The sequence below is a fragment of the Phacochoerus africanus genome, chromosome 1 (genome assembly GCF_016906955.1).
Source record: "Phacochoerus africanus isolate WHEZ1 chromosome 1, ROS_Pafr_v1, whole genome shotgun sequence".
NCBI classification, from domain to species: domain Eukaryota; kingdom Metazoa; phylum Chordata; class Mammalia; order Artiodactyla; family Suidae; genus Phacochoerus; species Phacochoerus africanus.
In genome coordinates, this window is record NC_062544.1 from 46,190,686 (window position 1) to 46,208,947 (window position 18,262).

Here is an 18,262-nt window from a genome sequence, read left to right on the forward strand (position 1 = left end):
CACGCAGCCTCTCAAGGAGGAACCTCCAGCTGGCCTCAGTTCGCATCCTAAGCCACAGGAGAAACACTGCCCATCCAGACACAGAACTTAGCCTCTGGGAGCAGCAAAAAGGACTGTCCAGGTAGCAAGTACTTTGCCCCAAGGGAAATGGGGAAGTCTCTGTGAGGACATTTCCCAAGAACAACACCTCCCAGATATTCAGAAAATGTGAAGATTTCAACCCATTCCAATCACTTGGCCCTTGAGCACCTACGCAGGCAGCACAATTTTCTTTGGATTTCCACAGTAAGCTAAGGATTCAGAGCAGTTTTTCTGCTCCAAACAGTTGTCCAGAATTTGTGTTCAGAGAGGCTAAAAATCCTTTGAAAATGGCAAAAGCACTGCCAAGCATCTTAGAATTAAAACTGGCTTTATTTTTTTCCTACAGGCACTTTTGGAGAAGACTCATGGTCTGCAGAGGAAAAGGAAAGAGGAGCTTGGAAGGGCTTGCAACCTCGTAACTTACAGACTAAGCACTTCGCCTGCTGCTCTGACTTGGCACTGTGAGGGACAGGGAGGGGCACTGTGGTTCCTTTCCAGGTTTGCCCCATGCCCGCCCTTCTGCGTAGAGGAAGTCGCAAATGGGGCCAAGAAACAAACAGAGAATCGAACTTGAGAAGGAAAACACAGGAAGCCTCATCCAACCCAGAAGTCATAAAAGCAGCAGAAAAAGTCTAGAATGCACAGGGTACGTTTCCGTAGTCGTCTGCCAGGATTACATTTCTGAATCATTTCTTAACACTTGGCAAAGAAGCTTAGACGTTTAAAACTCCTTTTGTAGCTGGGGAGCTGGAAGTATCACATCTGTAAAGAGCAATAGAATTTGACCTTTTTGTACTATAATCACTTTCACTTTAAAATATTTGATGTTTTATAGGAGTGATCTTTTAGGTTTGAAGTTTTTACCTGTTCCTCCAGTCACCTAACCAAGCAGGTTTCCAGAAGTGACAGGACTTTCTTTTTTCTTTTCTTGTTCTTTTTTTCTTCTTTCTTTTTTTTTTTTTTTGTACTTTTTAGGGCCGCATCCATGGCATACGGAGGTTCCCAGGCTTGGGGTTGAATCGGAGCCACAGTTGTTGGTCTATGCCACAGCTACGGCAGCCCAGGATCCAAGCCTCATCTGTGACCTACACCACAGCTCATGGTAACGCCAGATCCTTAACCCAACAAGTGAGGCCAGGGATCAAACCTGAGTCCTCATGGATACTAGTCAGGCTTGTTATCCACTGAGCCATGGCAGGAACTCCAGGACTTTCTTGAAATCCTTAATATTTGGAATCCTTTTATGTAATGCTTGTAAGTGGTCAAAACTTTGTATTTTCTGATACTGTCTTGTTGGTGATAACAAGTGAATTGATATTTATTGAATGCTAGGCCCTGTGGAGGAAACAAAAGAAATTTATGAGAGAGATTATGAGATACCCATTTAACTGCATAGAATATAACTTCATGCTAATTATTGAACTAATTATTGAAGATTGATTAAATAAATGAGTGGTGCTTAAGCATTCCATAACTACTGTGCAACTATGAAATAATGATGCAGGAGTTCCTATTGTGGCGCAGCAGAAATGAATCTGGCTAGTAACATGAGGAAGCGGTTTCAATCCCGATCCCTGGTCTCATTCAGTGGGTTAAGGATCCGGCATTGCCATGAGCTGTGGTGGAGGTCACAGACATGGCTCAGATCCTTCATTGCGGTAGCTGTGGTGTAGGCCGGTGGCTACAGCTCCGATTCCACCCCTAGCCTGGGAACTTCCATGTGCTGCAGGTGAGACACTAAAAAGAAGAAAAAAAAAAAAAGAAAGAAAGAAAGAAAAGGAAAGGATGTATGTGCATGTAGAGGAAAAACCTGAAAGGTTTGATCCCAAACTGTTAACAGATTAGGTGGTGGTGGTGGAGTTTACCCTCTTCTTTATACCTTTCTATATTTTCTGAATTTTTTACGAGTTCATATTACTTAGAAAATCAGGAAACAAGAAAATAATTTTCATTGAGAAAAAAAGGTACCGCTTAAATATGGGGTTTGTGCTTCCAGCCACAAGTAATAAAGGACTCCTGATGATGGTGTTGCAACTATAAGCAACACCTACAATATTTTGCAACCAAAGTTCATTCTAGCTAAGTCCCCTGGGACTCCCAGGGCTGAGTCTAGTTTCTTCAGAGTTGGTTTATATGGAACTATCATGCACTGAAAAAGAGGTTCAGGTACTACTGGGGGCACTGTTCTTTAGACTCAGAGCTCCCCCTCCTTGGGAATGGGAGGGCAATGGTGGAAAGGACAACAGCTTGGGGAGGGAGAAGGTGGAAAGGACAACAAGACAGGTGGGAGTGTCCGTGGAAGGCCTGGATGGTGGAGACCAGGTAATGTGGCTTCTTTCCCTCGGCAGGAAAAGGGCCAGTTTATACGTCTCCATGGCTTGGCATAGTGATGCCCACACATGCCATGGAACTGGGCCTGTGTACTACTGCTGTTATTTCTATCACCACTAACAAAGTTTCTACCATGGAGTGTGTTGCACATCCTTTTCCTTCAAGAGACATAGTATTAGAACGTTAGCAACACATCCTGCTCAGAGCACAAATGCAAATCCTGGCATGACAAATGAGGCCTTGGCCCCCTTGAATGGTCACACTTTCGGAGACAGAGAGAAAGCGGGGGAAAAGCAAAAAGCCACAGTTGAAAAGAACAGTTCTTGTGACTTGCACAAAAAAATGTGTCAGGATGGAGCCAAGGGTGAGTTAAGTATCATACTCATGGTTTCTAAGGAAACTTTAAAAGCAAATAGAACATCAGGGAGGAAGGCACTCATTATACAAGGAGAAGTTCCCCAACCCAAGGACCAACATTCCCTTCCAGCAGCATCTCCCACTTCTACAGAACATTCCACCCAGGGATCCCAGGCACAATTTGTACTCAGAGGCCTCCACATAGGGACCAGGCAAGAAGTGGGTGCCAAGGTGCTCTGAGCTGCTGAGCCAGTAGGAGGTTCTTTCTGAGCATCCTCCAGGGCGACATCATTCTATGTACAGCCAGTAGCCACTTGTGCTAAACTGGAGATCTTGTCTATACCCACTTGCCCATTAGCAGACACTCCGGTGGTTTAGAGTGAACTACTTAAGTGGTTCTGGTTTCTTTAAAGAGAACAAGACATGTAGTGGAAAGCAAGGCACATCCTTCCAGGGCCTTCCTTTGTTGCTCCCATCGCACTGCCTTGATATTTTTGTAAGAATAAGTGCAGTAACTCCCAGCCAAAGCGGTTTAGGGCTAGAGAAAGACCAAACATGCCTACTTTAAAATTGATCTGATACTCTTTGCCTGTTTCAGGTCCCCTTCTGACTGGCTTTCATTCTACATATAGCTCCGACCGGATCCTTGGCACTCCACCCCTCCCCAGACTTTCTTAGGCTAGAAAAACCTCACTCTTATTCATTTCCCAGTGACCTTTGTCCTCACACATAATTCCTGAGGACCATGGCACACCACCCACTCTCCCCACCACACAGGCACACATGCGCTCACACACACACACAAATCCATGCTTAAAGACCAAGTCACCTTTGTTCCCAAGCCAGCAAAACTTGATCGTACTTGCATAAGTTTCCCAAATCTAAAAAAAAAACTGTGGGATGGAACAGAGTATTTTGTCAAATCCTAGAAATGAAGAGAACTAGAGAAGCAAAATTATCTCTTTTCCCAAGATTATAAAAACATTCCAGTAAATTTTCATCTTAAATGTTTGTGGTTTATGCTTTGTAAATAAATCTGATACATAAGGATTTATACTTTTGTTGTAAGAATTATAATGTTTTCTTTTCAAACAGGAAGCAAACTGGTGTCAGTACTACAATGATTAGTTCTACCTCAGTATCATACTATTTTGATTATTGCAACTTTATAGTAAGGCTCACTATCTGGAAGCCAAAATATTTCTTTTGTATTCTTCTTCTCTTAAATTATTAAATAAAATTTAGCATCTTATTTTTATTACTTTATTTTATTTTATTTTATTTGCTTTTTAGGGCCTCACCAGAAGCATATGGAAGTTCCCAGGAGGCTAGGGGTTGAATCAGAGCTATAGCTGCTGGCCTACACCACAGCCATAGCAACGCAGGATCAGAGCCGAGTCTGTGACCTACACCACAGCTCACAGCAATGCCAGATCCTTAACCCACTGAGCAAGGCCAGGGATCAAACCTGCTTCCTCATGGATACTAGTCAGGTTGGTTTCTCCTGAGCCACAATGGGAACTCTAAGTTTAGCATCATTTTAATAATTTCCTTCAAAACTTTCCTGGAGTTTTGATTGTGTTTTCATTAAACACAGAGATCAGAGGAAAGTTGCATTATTTTTATTTATTTATTTATTTATTTTTTTGGCCGACCCACAGCATGCAGAAATTCCCTGGCCAGGGATCAAACCTGTGCCACAGTAGCAACCCAAGCGGCAAAAGTAACAATGCAGGATCCATAACCTGCTGTATAGTTGATTTACAATGTTGACCAATTTCTGCCCTACATCAAAGTGACCCAGTCATACACATATATTCATTCCCTTTCTTATATTATCTTCCGTCATCGTCTATCCCAAGAGAATGGATATAGTTCCCTGTGCTATATAGTAGGACCTCACTTATCCATTCTATTTTTTCCCCCCTCTTATCCATTCTAAATGTAATAGTTTGCATCTACTAACCCCTAACTCCCATTCCATCCCACTCCCTCCCCCTCCCCCTTGGCAACCATGTCTGTGAGTCTGTTCCTGTTTTGTAGATAGGTTCATTTCTGCCATATTTTAGATGCCACATAAGTGATATCATATGATATTTGTTTTTCTCTGACTTACTTAGTATGAGAATCTCTGGTTCCATCCATGTTGCTGCAAATGGCATTATTTCATTCTGTTTATGGCTGAGTAGTATTCCATTGTGTATATGTACCACATCTTCTTAATGCATTCATCTGTTGATGGACATTTAGGTTGCTTCCATGTCTTGTTTATTGTGAATAGTGCTGCTGTGAACATAGCGGTGCATGTGTCTTTTTGAATGATAGTTTCTTCCAGATGTATGCCCAGGAGTGGAGTTTCTGGATCTTGTGGTAGTTCTATAATTAGTTTTCTAAGGAACCTCTATACTGTCTTCCATAGTGGTTGTCTAAGTTTACATTCCCACCAATAGTATAGGAGGGTTCCCTCTCCCCAAACCCTATCCCTGTATTAATTTTAAGAGTCCACTTTTTAAAAAGTTATATCTCTCCTTTTATTCACTTTTTAAAATATTCTCATAAAACTTCATAGCTTATTTTTGTATGTTTAATTTTTTCCTGTGTTCAATGTTTGCTATTATTGTGAATGATATTTTTTCTCTATGTTTTATAATTTATTATTATTTGACTATAAGGAGGCTAAGTTGAATTTCTTTGACAGGATTTTTTTTCCATCATGACTATTATCTTCCAAACCACAGAGAGTTTCAGAAAGAGATTATTAGATGTGGTGACAGTATAATTTTTTATGAAAATATGAATTCGTAGTAGAGAAATCTGCTTTATTCCACATTTTGATATATTATATTATAAGTTTCTCTCAGCTAGAAACAGCAACTATTTTCTTATTCCAGAACACATCATCCATTTTCATAGTGTTAACACAACATTAATGTGCAATGACAGAGTTGCATATGTCTCTTCAGAGATTGAACTTCTTTCAATATGTTTTGTACCTACAAAAAAAAAAAAATAGAATTCTAATGTACCCATGCTTGTAAGTGAAAGATGAGATGTCTCTATATGGTCCATCATTCACTAAAATAAAATAAATCTTAATTGTGGCTATTTTTAGAACAGAGAACTTCTAGATCAGAGATAATATATTTATTAATCCACAGAAATCCTATTTCAAAAATCTATGAGGAGATCAGAAGAATGTGCATAGTATTCTATCATTTATGTAAAAAGTAAGGACACCTCCATATGTGTGCTTATATACGTACAGAATATCTCTGCAATGATACTCAAAAACTGGCATAAGGAGTTTGGCGCAGCAGAAACGAATCCGAATAGGAACCACGAGGTTGCGGGTTTGATCCCTGGCCTCACTCAGTGGGTTAAGGATCTGGCTTTGCCAGGAGCTGTGGTGTAGGTTTCAGACTTGGTTCAGATCTGGTGTTGCTGTGGCTGTGGCATAGGCCAGCAGCTGTAGCTCCTATTCGACCCCTAGCCTGGGAACCTCCATATGCCACAGATGCAGCCCTAAAAAAAAAGCAGAAAAACAAAACAAAACAAAAGACCCCAATGGCGTCAACAGTAGTCTCTGGAGGATACAGGTAAGTGGGAGACTTACTTTCCACTGTGTAGTCTTTTGTACCCATTGAATTTTCTACCACATGCAGGTATTGTGTTTATTAATCTCGTATGTCAGAGAGATTCTGGGAAACAGTAATAGTCCATGCTAGCAATACTGTGGTGAGATTGAGATGGGGATATTTTGAATATGCAAATAGGATATAAGTTGGTAAAATTATATTTGATATGTCAGCTTTAAAAATTTCCTTTAAAATTTTCCATGTCTGCTTCCTTCTGCTGGATGGACTTCTCGAAGCAGAATTATTACAATGTGAAAGGCAGAATCATGGTTCTCCCAGATGGTCCCCCATATCCTAATCCCTGGAACCCGTGAATGCATTACATGGCAGGGCGATCAGGTTGCAGATGGAACTGAGGTTGCTAATCAAATGATCTGAGGGTGGAGGTATTATTGTGGAATTTCTAGGTAGACCCAATGCAAACACTAGGGTTTTATAAGTGAAAGAAGGGGTCAGGAGAGTCTGTGTCACAGTGGTGTGTGAGAAGGATTCAAACAGCCATTGTTGTCTTTGTAGATGGAAGAGGCCAGGAGCCAAGGAATGTGGGCAGCCTCAAGAAGCTGGAAAAGGAAAGGCAACAGATCTTCCCTTACAATTTCCAGAATGAATGCAGTCCTGCCAATACCTTGATTTCAGCCCAGTGAGAGTCATTTTGGACTTCTGGCTTTCCAAACTTCAAGGTAAGTTTGTATTGTTTTATGCCATCAATTCTATAGTAATCTGTTAGAGCAGTGATAGAAAACTAATGCACTATGTCAGAAAAGCACTCATTTATAAGAGTAAAAACATGAGAAGAATCTAAATTGTTTATTTTCTGATAAAGGAACAGAAAATAAATGTTGCTACATGTATTTGAAGGAATATCACTTATTGTAAATTTGTTAGATCTTCATGAGAAAATATTAAGTTAAAAAAGAAGTTTATAAAGCTGTATCTGGGAGTTCCCATCGTGGCTCAGCGCAAATAAATCTGACTAGCATCCATGAGGATACAGGTTTGATCTCTGGCCTTGCTCACTGGGTTGAGGATCCAGCTTTGCTGTGAGCTGTGGAGTAGGTCGCAGACATAGCTTGGATCCTGCATTGCTGTGGCTGCGGCATAGGCCAGCAGGTACAGCTCCAATTCAACCCTAGCCTGAGAACCTCTATATACCTCAGGTGCAGCACTCCCCCCCCCCAAAAAAAAAAATACAAACAACAACAACAAAAAGCCTGTATCTGGTTTCAATTATAAAATTTATATATGCATATAATAGGTATGTCTTATCAGTCCAGGGTTCAGCTACAGAAGAGAAGTTATTTGAGAAAGGGAAATGTAAAGAATTGGATTCATATAAAATCATGGGGAAAACCGTAGGAGTGGGCTCTCCAGGGGTCTCCTGAGAGGTCAAACTTGCCTTGCCAGGGTTAGAACTACCTCTACCTAAATCACAAAGAGGGAGCGTCAGGTGGAGTCCTAGCCCAGAATTGTGCATCCAAAAGGCAGTGGAGAGGAGATGATCCCTTTTCTTACCACTCCCTTTCTTATAGCCACTACATTCTACTCAAGAATAAAGAATATTTAAATCTAACACAATTTTTTTCTGCCTTTATATTCATCATATTTTTAGAAGACAAACCAGAAACAAACACCAAAGTTTCTATTACCATTAAGAACATAGGCTCTGGGGTTAGATGACCTGGATTTAAATCCCTCTGGCCAGTTACCTCACTCTTGGTACCAGCTCACCTTTGTCAGTAAAGGGAATAATATTAGCGCCCACCCCAGGGGGCTGTCGGGATAGACCGAGCTCCTCTCAAGCACTTAGCAGGGAGCTCCATCCATAAAGGAAAACTGCTCGGTAAATGGGAGTGATTATTTCTATAATACTTTCTTCGACTTATCAGGTATTCCTTATCATGTATTCATTTTATCATCAGAAAAACACAAACCTCATTTCAGAAAAATCCAAGTTGGATGCTAAGTTCCCCCAAGTAATCATGGTCTGATAAAAAAATACATAAATTTTTAAATTTGTGGCCTTGTATCAGGTTCTGTCCTTTGTATATCTGCTTCCTGTTGATAAGGGAAATAATAAAGACACACAAGCTCTATTTAAAAATCAAGAGTCAGAAGATCCTGAGTATTTTCATTCTCAAGGCCATTAATTCTCTCCAACAAATGTCACTCTCTGTTGCATAAGAAGCACCCTATTTCAGCCTTTGACAATGAACGAATAAGTTTGGGGGACAAAGGGAAATTTTCTGATAATAAAAATGGGTAAGGCAGACAGTTGTTTTCAGTTTTCAGTGAAGGTTGATTTACCATTTGACTCGATCATAGAGCCATCAAAATATGGACATTTATAACTGATTACATGTAAACTTCTCAGCGGCCACCCCCTTGGTAGTGCCTACTCAATATCCAAACCGGTCCCCTGATGATGAGCACAATTTGAGTGCTACTATCTCCCTTATGGGGTGGAGTCCCTGAAGGAATATGCTTGACAATTTACACTTTCACATAGAGCTTTGTCACTCAGTGCCACCACCTCCCTTTGGGATAGGCAGCTCCAGATTCTCATGTCAAAAGGAGAATACAAGTCCAGTGCTCTTTTCATTGCCCCACACTGCATAGGGCACCATCAAAGAGCAATATAAAATGATTTCGTTTATAACAACAGCCATCCTTTTAAATTCATTTTAAAAGCCCCATGCCTGTATGAGTCAGGTTTTATTCCTTTCTACCCATCAGCAAATTTATGGGTTAGAAAGACATTCACTAGAACACAAGGAGTAGATGATCCCTGACTCTCACTGAATTTCACCATTGCCTCTTTTATGTTTTGTTTGTTTTCTACATCAAACAACGCATGGTCCCCAGAGCCGCAAAAAGCATCCAAGTACATGAACTTTAAGGAACCTAAGTATAAACTCCAATAGGAAGTGATTTTACTTTTCTTCCTAAATTCCATTACATACAAGTAAAGGAAATAAGGCTAATAATTTAGTCAGCATTAGAGATAAGGACCAAGCAGGAAATGACTTTTTATGTGATGTCATCCAGGGCCCACGTCAGAGGAGGAGTGAGCAGGGCAAGCCCTTTGTCCCTTACAGAACTTTCTCAGCCCTCTCTGAATGAAAGAACAGTCTGGGCAGGGACAAATTTAATTATATGTTACCATGAATTGGTTATGCCGCTCAGTGTGTCTGGGATGTAGACATGACTCTAATATTGAAAGGAAGAAAGAATAAGAAAGGAGGAAAGGAGGGAAGAAAGGAAGGCAATAAAATCCTAATTATTTAGTAAGATGAACCATAGCTGGGGAAGCCAATGAATGTTTCTAGGAATTTTGTATTCCAGTTAAGTAATTGTGTCCTTGTGTCACTTTTAATTTGGGCATGTCTACTTCAGAGAACATTTGGGATGGTGTCCATCGTATAAATCACCCTCATCTCACTCGTGCACCTTTAATTGTCTGTCAGACACAGGAGAAAGATAAATCAAGCTCAAATCCCAGTTCGTGTGACTCTGGGCAAGTTATTTAGTCTTTTCACCTACAAAATAGATTAATTCACATCTACCACACAGGATTGTTCGAAGGATTAAACAAGATAATACATGGAAGTGCCCAGCACAGTTGGCACTCAGTAAATATTTGCAGTAACTTCCTCCTATGACTTCTTAAGTAGATCACTGATTTTTTTTTAGAGAGTTCAAGTGTGGTAAAATACACATAACGTGTTCTTTACCATCTTGATCATCTGTAAGTGTACAGTTTATAGTATTTAGTACATTCCCACTATTGTCCAGCCAATCTCCAGAACTCTTTTCATCTAGCAAAACTGAAGCTTTATATCCATTAAACAACAAGTCCCCTTTCCCCCACCCCACAACCCTGGCAATCACCATGCCACTTTCTGTCTCCGTGAAGCTGACTAGTCTAGGTACCTCTTATAAGTGGGATTTGTCTTTTTGTGATTGGCTAATTTCAGATAATCAAGTTCTTAGATTATTTTTTGAGACAAAGTTTTACACTCAGACAAAAGTTTTGGCAACCGCATGTTATATTGCTATATTGCATGACTAACTACTTAGGTAAAAACATGATGTTTTCCAAAATAAAGGTGATATTATAATGTTAGGTCATAAAGCTTGTAGTGGATGAATTTTACATAAGTACAGTCAATTTCAAATCACCTGCCATGTACTAGTACTTGTGTTTTATACCTTTTCCTGCTTTGTAAATTCTTGGAGGTCAGATAGTACCTGGCATGCATTAAGAATATATTAAATACTGTAGTTCCCACCATGGGAATATATTAAATACTGTGTAGTTCCCACAGTGGGTTAAAAATCTGACTGCAGCATCTTGCATTGCTGCAAAGGCATGGGTTCAATCCCTGGCTTGGCGCAAAGGGTTAAAAGATCTGGCATTGCCACAATTGTGGCATAGGTTGACATCTGTGGCCGAAATTCAATCCCTGGCCTGGGAACTTCCAGATGCCATGGGTGCAGCCATTAAAAAAAAAAAAAAGTACATTAAATACTAATGGACTAACTAATGTACTGATAAACCAATGGAGTCATATCCTATTTTATGAATTGCTAGTGAGAAAATGGTCATCATAGGTTATTTTCCTTCCCATTGATTCTGTGCTATATCTTTACTCACCAACTGATGGTACCTAGATAATGCAAAATTATTTAAATATTAACATGAACAAAAAACAGTTTCAAAGATGAAGTAGATGAAAAAACAGTGCATTAGTCCTTTGAAATGCAAACCCAATCAACTTTTAGACCACAGACACTTTTGTGTCCCATCAACTTCTTAATGTCAATATACATGTCAGATTTGTTCAGTTTCCAAATTCTAGAGTACTAATTGATTTTTAACAGTGGGATTGGCAAATACTTAAAACATTAAACTATTCAGGACCGGCTAGGGTAAGGGAAATAGGGGCTCACATGCAATGCTGGGGGAAATCTAAATCATTAAGAAGGCAATTAAAAGTTTTTATGCATTCTTGGAGTTCCTGTCGTGGCTCAGCAGAAACGATCTGGACTAGCACTTATGAGGAAACAGGTTCAATCCCTGGCCTTGCTCAGCAGGTTAAGGATCCGGCATTGCCCTGAGCTGTGATATAGGCCAGCAGCTATGGCTCAGATTCAACCCCTAGCCTGGGAACCTCCATATGCTGCAGGTGCAGCCCTAAAAAGACAAAAAAAAAAAAGCTTTTGTGCATTCTCCATCCCCCCCAATCCTGCCAGTTCATTTCTAGTTACTTTATTCCACAATCATACAAATGTTCAAAGATATGTGGCTGTGGTAAGCTAGAGATGTCTACAATTTACCCCCAGAACCTGAGTACCTGTGACTATGTCATGTTCATGGCAGGAGGTAATAAAAGTTGTAGATAGAATTAAGGTTGCTGGGAGTTCCCTTCGTGGCTCAGTGGTTAACAACTAGGATCCATAAGGATGTGGGTTAGATCACTGGCTTTGCTCAGTGGGTTGAGGATCCAGCGTTGGCTGTGAGCGTGGCATAGGTCACAGATGTGGCTCGGATCCCACGTTGCTGTGGCTGTGGTGTAGGCCGGCAGCTGCAGCTCTGATTTGACCCCTAGCCTGAGAACCTCCACACGCCTCAGGTGTGGCCCTAAAAAGCAAAAATAATAATAATAATAATTATGGTAGCTAATCAGCTGACCTTAATATAAGATGCTTCTGGTTGATACCAGGTGGGCCCACTGAAATCCCAAAGGTCATTTAAATGTGGATGAGGGAGACAGAAAAGTCCGCGTAGGGTGATTGGATGCTAGTGTGGGAAAGACTCAACATGTGCTGCCTTTGAAGATGGAAGGGAGCCAGGAACCAAGGATGGCAGCAGCCTTTAGAAGCTGGAAAAGTTGAGGAAAAAGGATTCTCCCCTAGAGTTTCGACGGAAAAATGTAGTCCTGTTGACACCTTGATTTTGGCTTGATGAAGCCTATTTTGGGTTTCTGATCTCCAAAGCTGTAAGGTAATATATTTGTGTTGTTTTAAGCCACCAAGTTCGTGACAATTTGTTACAGCAACTATAGGAAACTAATACTATGACTGAAGATGCTCTACTGCAGCATTATTTGTGAAAAAAAAAAATTGTAAGCACCCTAAATGCCAATAAAAGCCTGACAAAATATTGCATCATTACCATGTATGTTGAAGATTTCAGGCTTTTGCCAAAGACAGAGCTGCCAGATGTAACCTTTCTTACTTCTTTAAATCAATTTAAAATAGGAGGGAAAATATAGCAAAGAAATTCCAGTTTATAAGTAGTAAATACACAGCAAATATAACACAACACTGAGACTATAGTCATCCAATCTTATTTCCTTCTTACAATCAACCTATAAATATGCCAAGCACTGTGCTAAACATTGAAAAATAGAAAAGCTTACTGATCAGAGAAGGAGGAGAAGAAGCAAGAGAAGTATACTAAGTACAAAACGTGGCAACGCAGAGGAGAGCAAGGGTGCCTCCAGAGCCCTGAGAGGAACACCTCACCAAACCAGGGTGGGAAGATGGGACTGCTCAGCTGCCAGGAGGAGAGAAATGCCTGAACCCAGTCGCTAAGGAGGAATGGGAGTCAGCCAAACAAAGAAGACTTGGAAGGCCATCCCAGCAGAGGAAACGGCTTACAAAAGTCTACTTGGCATGACATCCAATGTGGGCGTGTGGGTGGGGTGGCATTTGAAAAGACCAGTAAACCTTAAAACCCTACACTAGGACTTTTATATAATTAGCTTTTTTATATTCTCTGAACCTCAATTCTCCCACCTTCGTAATAGAATCAGAAAATCTTCCTTTCAGGAGAGGGTTAAGGGCTCTGCCCAGATTTTTAGGGCCAGAAAAGGAAGGCCCGGCTCCCAGGGAACCCCTGCCCTGTACCCCTCCGTCCAGGCTGAAGCCCCTCTGCCCAGGTAGGCTGGACCCATTTCTGGTTCTAAAGCCAGGATGCATTAAAGAAAGAAAAACATTTTGTGATATATTTTAATCATTTATATTTAACAGATTATTCCTTTTAACACATATAAAATACAAAGAAAGAAAATTATGTATTAATTCATAGTTCATGACAAGCCGTGTGTTCTGGGAATGTGACATTTGAATTTATATAATGAACGTTTTCTTTCAATCCCTTCCCTGGTTCTGAATCTCTCTAAGACCTCATGTAGAGGGAACCTTTGAGCGCCTTGGTGAATGACAGGCTGCTGAAGCCTGCCGGTGCCAGGCCCTGTTTATATTAACTGGAAGAAAGAAAGCCAAGTAGCGCATCAGAATTAGAATCTGGGGAGGTTTTAAAACATGCTGAAGCCTGTGCTCCACTCTCTAGATTGTGATTCAGCTGGTCTAGAGTGGGGTCCAGGCATCTTAATAAGTTTTAAAGTTTCCCAGGTGATGCTAATGTAAAGCCAAGGTCAAAAAATACTATATTGGAAAGTAGGAGAGACTGAGACAGAAACCCCTTAAAGTTTTATCAACTTTAAAACTTTAAAACTTTGCTATTAAAAGACAGCAATGGTCAAACATGAACCAATGGGAGCTAAAAGGAAACTTCAATAAAAAGCCTGACCAAGGACAGACAGTGTACGGCAGGAACACCCAGGACACCCAGCAGACAGAGCCCAGAGCTCAGTGGAGGCCCCATCAGGAAGAGCAATGCATCTAGTTTGCACATTAGGGAATGGGAAGGAATCCAAATGAATTGCGAACAATCTGTTGAAGTTGGTTGATTCAGTTTGCAAATATCATGTGGCAGATTCTGACCAGGCAGTTAGGAGGTCCCCAGGGAGGCTGGAGAGGCAAGTGCTGGGCCCTCAACCCCTGTGTTGGTTGGAGATACCAGCAGTGATCAGAAGTAGCCCCATGGCAGTCTGGCAGACATCACTGCAACTGAGAGAGAGACATGATTTTCAGACCATGAACAGGGTGGCCAGTCTATTGCTGAAATCCAGATGCATGCACACAGCACTATAGAAGTCAGTTTTTTGTGTCAGACCTCTAGTCAGGTTCATATACTTGGGGACAGTGATGGAAGAGCTCCTAGGAACTTAAGAGTATTCTCTGAGAGTTTAGTTACAAAATCAATACTTAATAGAAGAGTCATGCTAGGGAGAATGAATAGCCTTTGAATCAGAGCAAGATAGATTGTTAAATTATAAAGTTAGAAGCTATCTAATCAAAAGAGGTGGCCATCAGCCATCCGGAAGGCACTGTTCCTGCGTTTGCTAAAGCTCTAAACTGGGGACATAGTGCGCCAGTCAGGAGACACAACTCACCTGTCCTTAGCCTCTACTGCCTCTGTTTTAGTGTGGCCCCATTGTGTCTGGATTATCGCAAATCCTTGTAACTGGTCTTCTTGCTTCTGCCTTTTCTGGCCTCCCCCATCTGGCAACTAAAGTCACCCTCTCAAAACACGAGGCAGACCATGCTCTTTTCCCGCAAACCCTCCACTGGCTCCCAAAGTCCAAGTTCTCACAATGGCCTATACTTGGCCTTCTATGACCTGGATCCCCACCTCTGGGGCTTCATCTGCTCCTCCTCACCCCTGCACCCCACTTCCCACTCCCATCTCACACGGACTCCCTGCTATGCTTCAAACATTCTGGATGTGCTCTTGTCTCAGGGCCTTTGCACTTGCTGTGGAATGTTCTTTCCTGGGGATCCACATGGGTCACCCTCAGATCCTTTAGGTCTTTACTTCAGATTGAGAGACCTTCCTTATTTAAAATAACAAACTCAAAGAGTTTCCTAGTGGCTCAGTAGGTTAAGGATCCAGCATTGTCACTGCTTTGGCTCAGGTCACTGCTGTGGCATGGGTTTAATGCCTGGCCGGGGAATTTCTTCAGGTCATGGGCACAGCCAGAAGCATTGAAAATAACAAACAACAGTTTCTGCTGTGATGCAATGGGATTGGCAGCGTCTCTGGAGCACTGGGACTCAGGTTTGATCCAGGCCCCACACAATGGATTAAGGATCTGGCTTTTTAGCAGCTGTGGTATAGATTTCAACTGCAGTTCAGATCTGATCCCTGGCCAGATCCCTGTCCATATGCTGCATGGTAGCAACAAAAGCCAAAAACAAAAAAACCCCCCAAAACCCACCCAACATATAATAAATTTTCCCACCTCTCACTACTCACACTACCCACCCCACCCCAGTTTATTTTATTTTATTTTTATTTTTATTTTATTTTATTTTTAGGGCTGCACCCTCAGCATATGGAGATTCCCAGGCTAGGGGCTAAATCCAAGCTATAGCTGCTGGCCTACACTACAGCCACAGCAACACAGGATCTGAGCCCCATCTGCGACCTATACCACAGCTCATGGCAACGCCAGATCCTTAACCCACTGAGTGAGGCCAGGGCTCAAACCTGTGTCCTCATAGATGCTAGTCAGATTTGTTTCTGCTGAGCCATGACTGGAAGTCCCACCCCAGTTTATTTTTTATTTTTCTCCATATTACTTATCTAAATATCATATATTCGCTAATACATTTGATTATTATGTCTCCTCCACTAGAATGTAAATTCATGAGGGCAGGGATTTTGATTGGTTTTGTCAACTCCTATACTCCCAGTGCCTATAGCTCGATGCCTAGAAAAGAGGCATTCGATAAGTATTTGTTGAACAAATGAATGAGCATCCAGGATATCTCTACTGTGATAATGGCTTTGTCAAGGCTTTGAAAGTAAGTGACTCCAATGTGTGATGTTGGGGTAATTACCTTTTTCACAGGAACATTTTGATAATTCGGTTTTCCACAGGGTGAAGCAGGAGAGGACCTGCCGGTCAGAATACACGTGGTCTGGTTCCAGTGTCTTCATATTGAAGTTTTCGTATTGAAGGAGTCAAAGAACCAGCATGGAACTTGATGACTTTTTCATTCTCAGACTCCAAACAGCTTCAATGGTGGTGAGTTCCTGGTCTTGACCTGTGAGACCCTTTGGCCACCCACTCACAGGCCAGGTTTCCTCTTGATTTCTAGAGCTTAGCTTGCGCCTTTCAAACTCTCCCAGTTGTGTTTAGGGAGAACACACAGCAGCCACCAGGCGTCTGTGGATTTGACAGTCAAAATGATGGCCGACCCTAAGGGCTGGACAGGGTGTGACCTGTGGTCAAAGGTCCATTGCCAAGGTACTGATCTGGGCAGCTGCACAAAAGCAGGCCCTCGGGGGAACAAATCCAGCACTGGAGCCTGGCCGTTCCCACCCTGCTCCTTCACTTTCCTAGAACCAGAACACAGGTCTGCTTTTGTGGAAAATGCCCCTCTCAAGAAGGCCAGCTGCTTGTGCTGGTGATGCAAATGCAGGGAGCTAGCATTTTGGCATTTCCTTTCTTTCAGAAAATGCAATGTAATGTGAGTTGCAAACCTGGTGAGCTGCAAAGGTAACTCTGTTCTCCAAGCACAGTCCTCATTATTTACTGCCCCCATCTTGCACACTACTGGGTCCCTGGAGGGTGAGGTCAGAGAGAGGGTTGGCCTTCATGGAGACTAACTTACCACCTCCTCCTTGGCTCTTGAGCCTGTGTTCTCAAGTAGATTGTAAAGTGATTAGTGACAGCAGGCCATGGGGTCAGGTGACCCTGGAGTCAGGTGATCTGGGTTTAAATCCCAGCTCTGCCTCTTTCTGGCTGTGGTGACCATCGTGGAATGTCAAGAAGCTGGTTTTCTTGTTTGTAAAATGGTCTTGTGAGTTCTGTAGATAAATAATGTATGAAATGGCTGGTAATAGCACCATACCTAGAGCAGAATACACACTTGATACATAAGTGGTAGGAAATGGTAGGAAAGGGAAATAGATCTCAGCCCAGGATCTCTGGGTGTTTAGTTGCTAAACATCCTCACAAACGTGACAGGAATGCAGAGAAGGAAGCAGACACAGGGATCAGAGTGTTGCGGGAGGCTTCACAGGGTAGGGAGAAAGACAAAAGAGTGAGGTGCACCACAGAAAACAAGACTATGATCTGATCATACCTCTAGCATCTGCTTTACATATTCTCAGACAGTCACTTCCTAATGCTGTTGGATTTCCACAAGAAATAACAAAATGAAGACTGATTTGGTCACTGCTGTGAGTCCATTGTCCACAGGAGATTGTTCCCTTTATGCTTGAACAATCTGCTTCCAGGTCTCAGAGTGGCAGGCACAGAGCTGCTGCTCCAACCTCTGGCCTCCCTCTTTTTTGGGGGGGAGGAGGGTGAGGGGCTAGTCCCTATGTCAATTTTAAAATTTATCTTTATTTTTATTTTTAATATAGAAAAAATTCAATCATTCAGATTCAAAGATATGAAAAGTATATAATAAAAATCTCCCTCCTCCTCATCCCCCAGTCACCTAATTCCCATACCCCAAAGCAAAGGATGTTACATTGTTACCACTTTTGGGTCTATATTTTCAGAAACAATCCAGGCATATATAAGCAAACAATTATTTTCTCTTTACGCAAAGGGTAGCACTTAAATTTTTTTTTCTTTTTTTGCTTTTTTAGGGCCACACCCATAGCATATGGAGGTTCCCAGGCTAGGGGTTGAATGGAGCTACAGCTGCTAGCCTATGCCACAGCCACGGCAACGCAGGATCCAAGTCACGTCTATGACCTACACCACAGCTCATGACAATGCCAGATCCTTAGCCCACTGAGGGAGGCCAGAGAGTGAACCCGAAACCTCATGGTTAGTTTCTGCTGTACCACGACAGAAACTCCTGTTTTTTTTCTTTTTGTCATGTAATTTTTCTTTGGAAAAATTCTATGTTGATATATGAAGATCTTTTGTCTTATCTTTTTTTTTTAAAGATAACTGACATCTATAGTTTTTAACCCTTCAGAT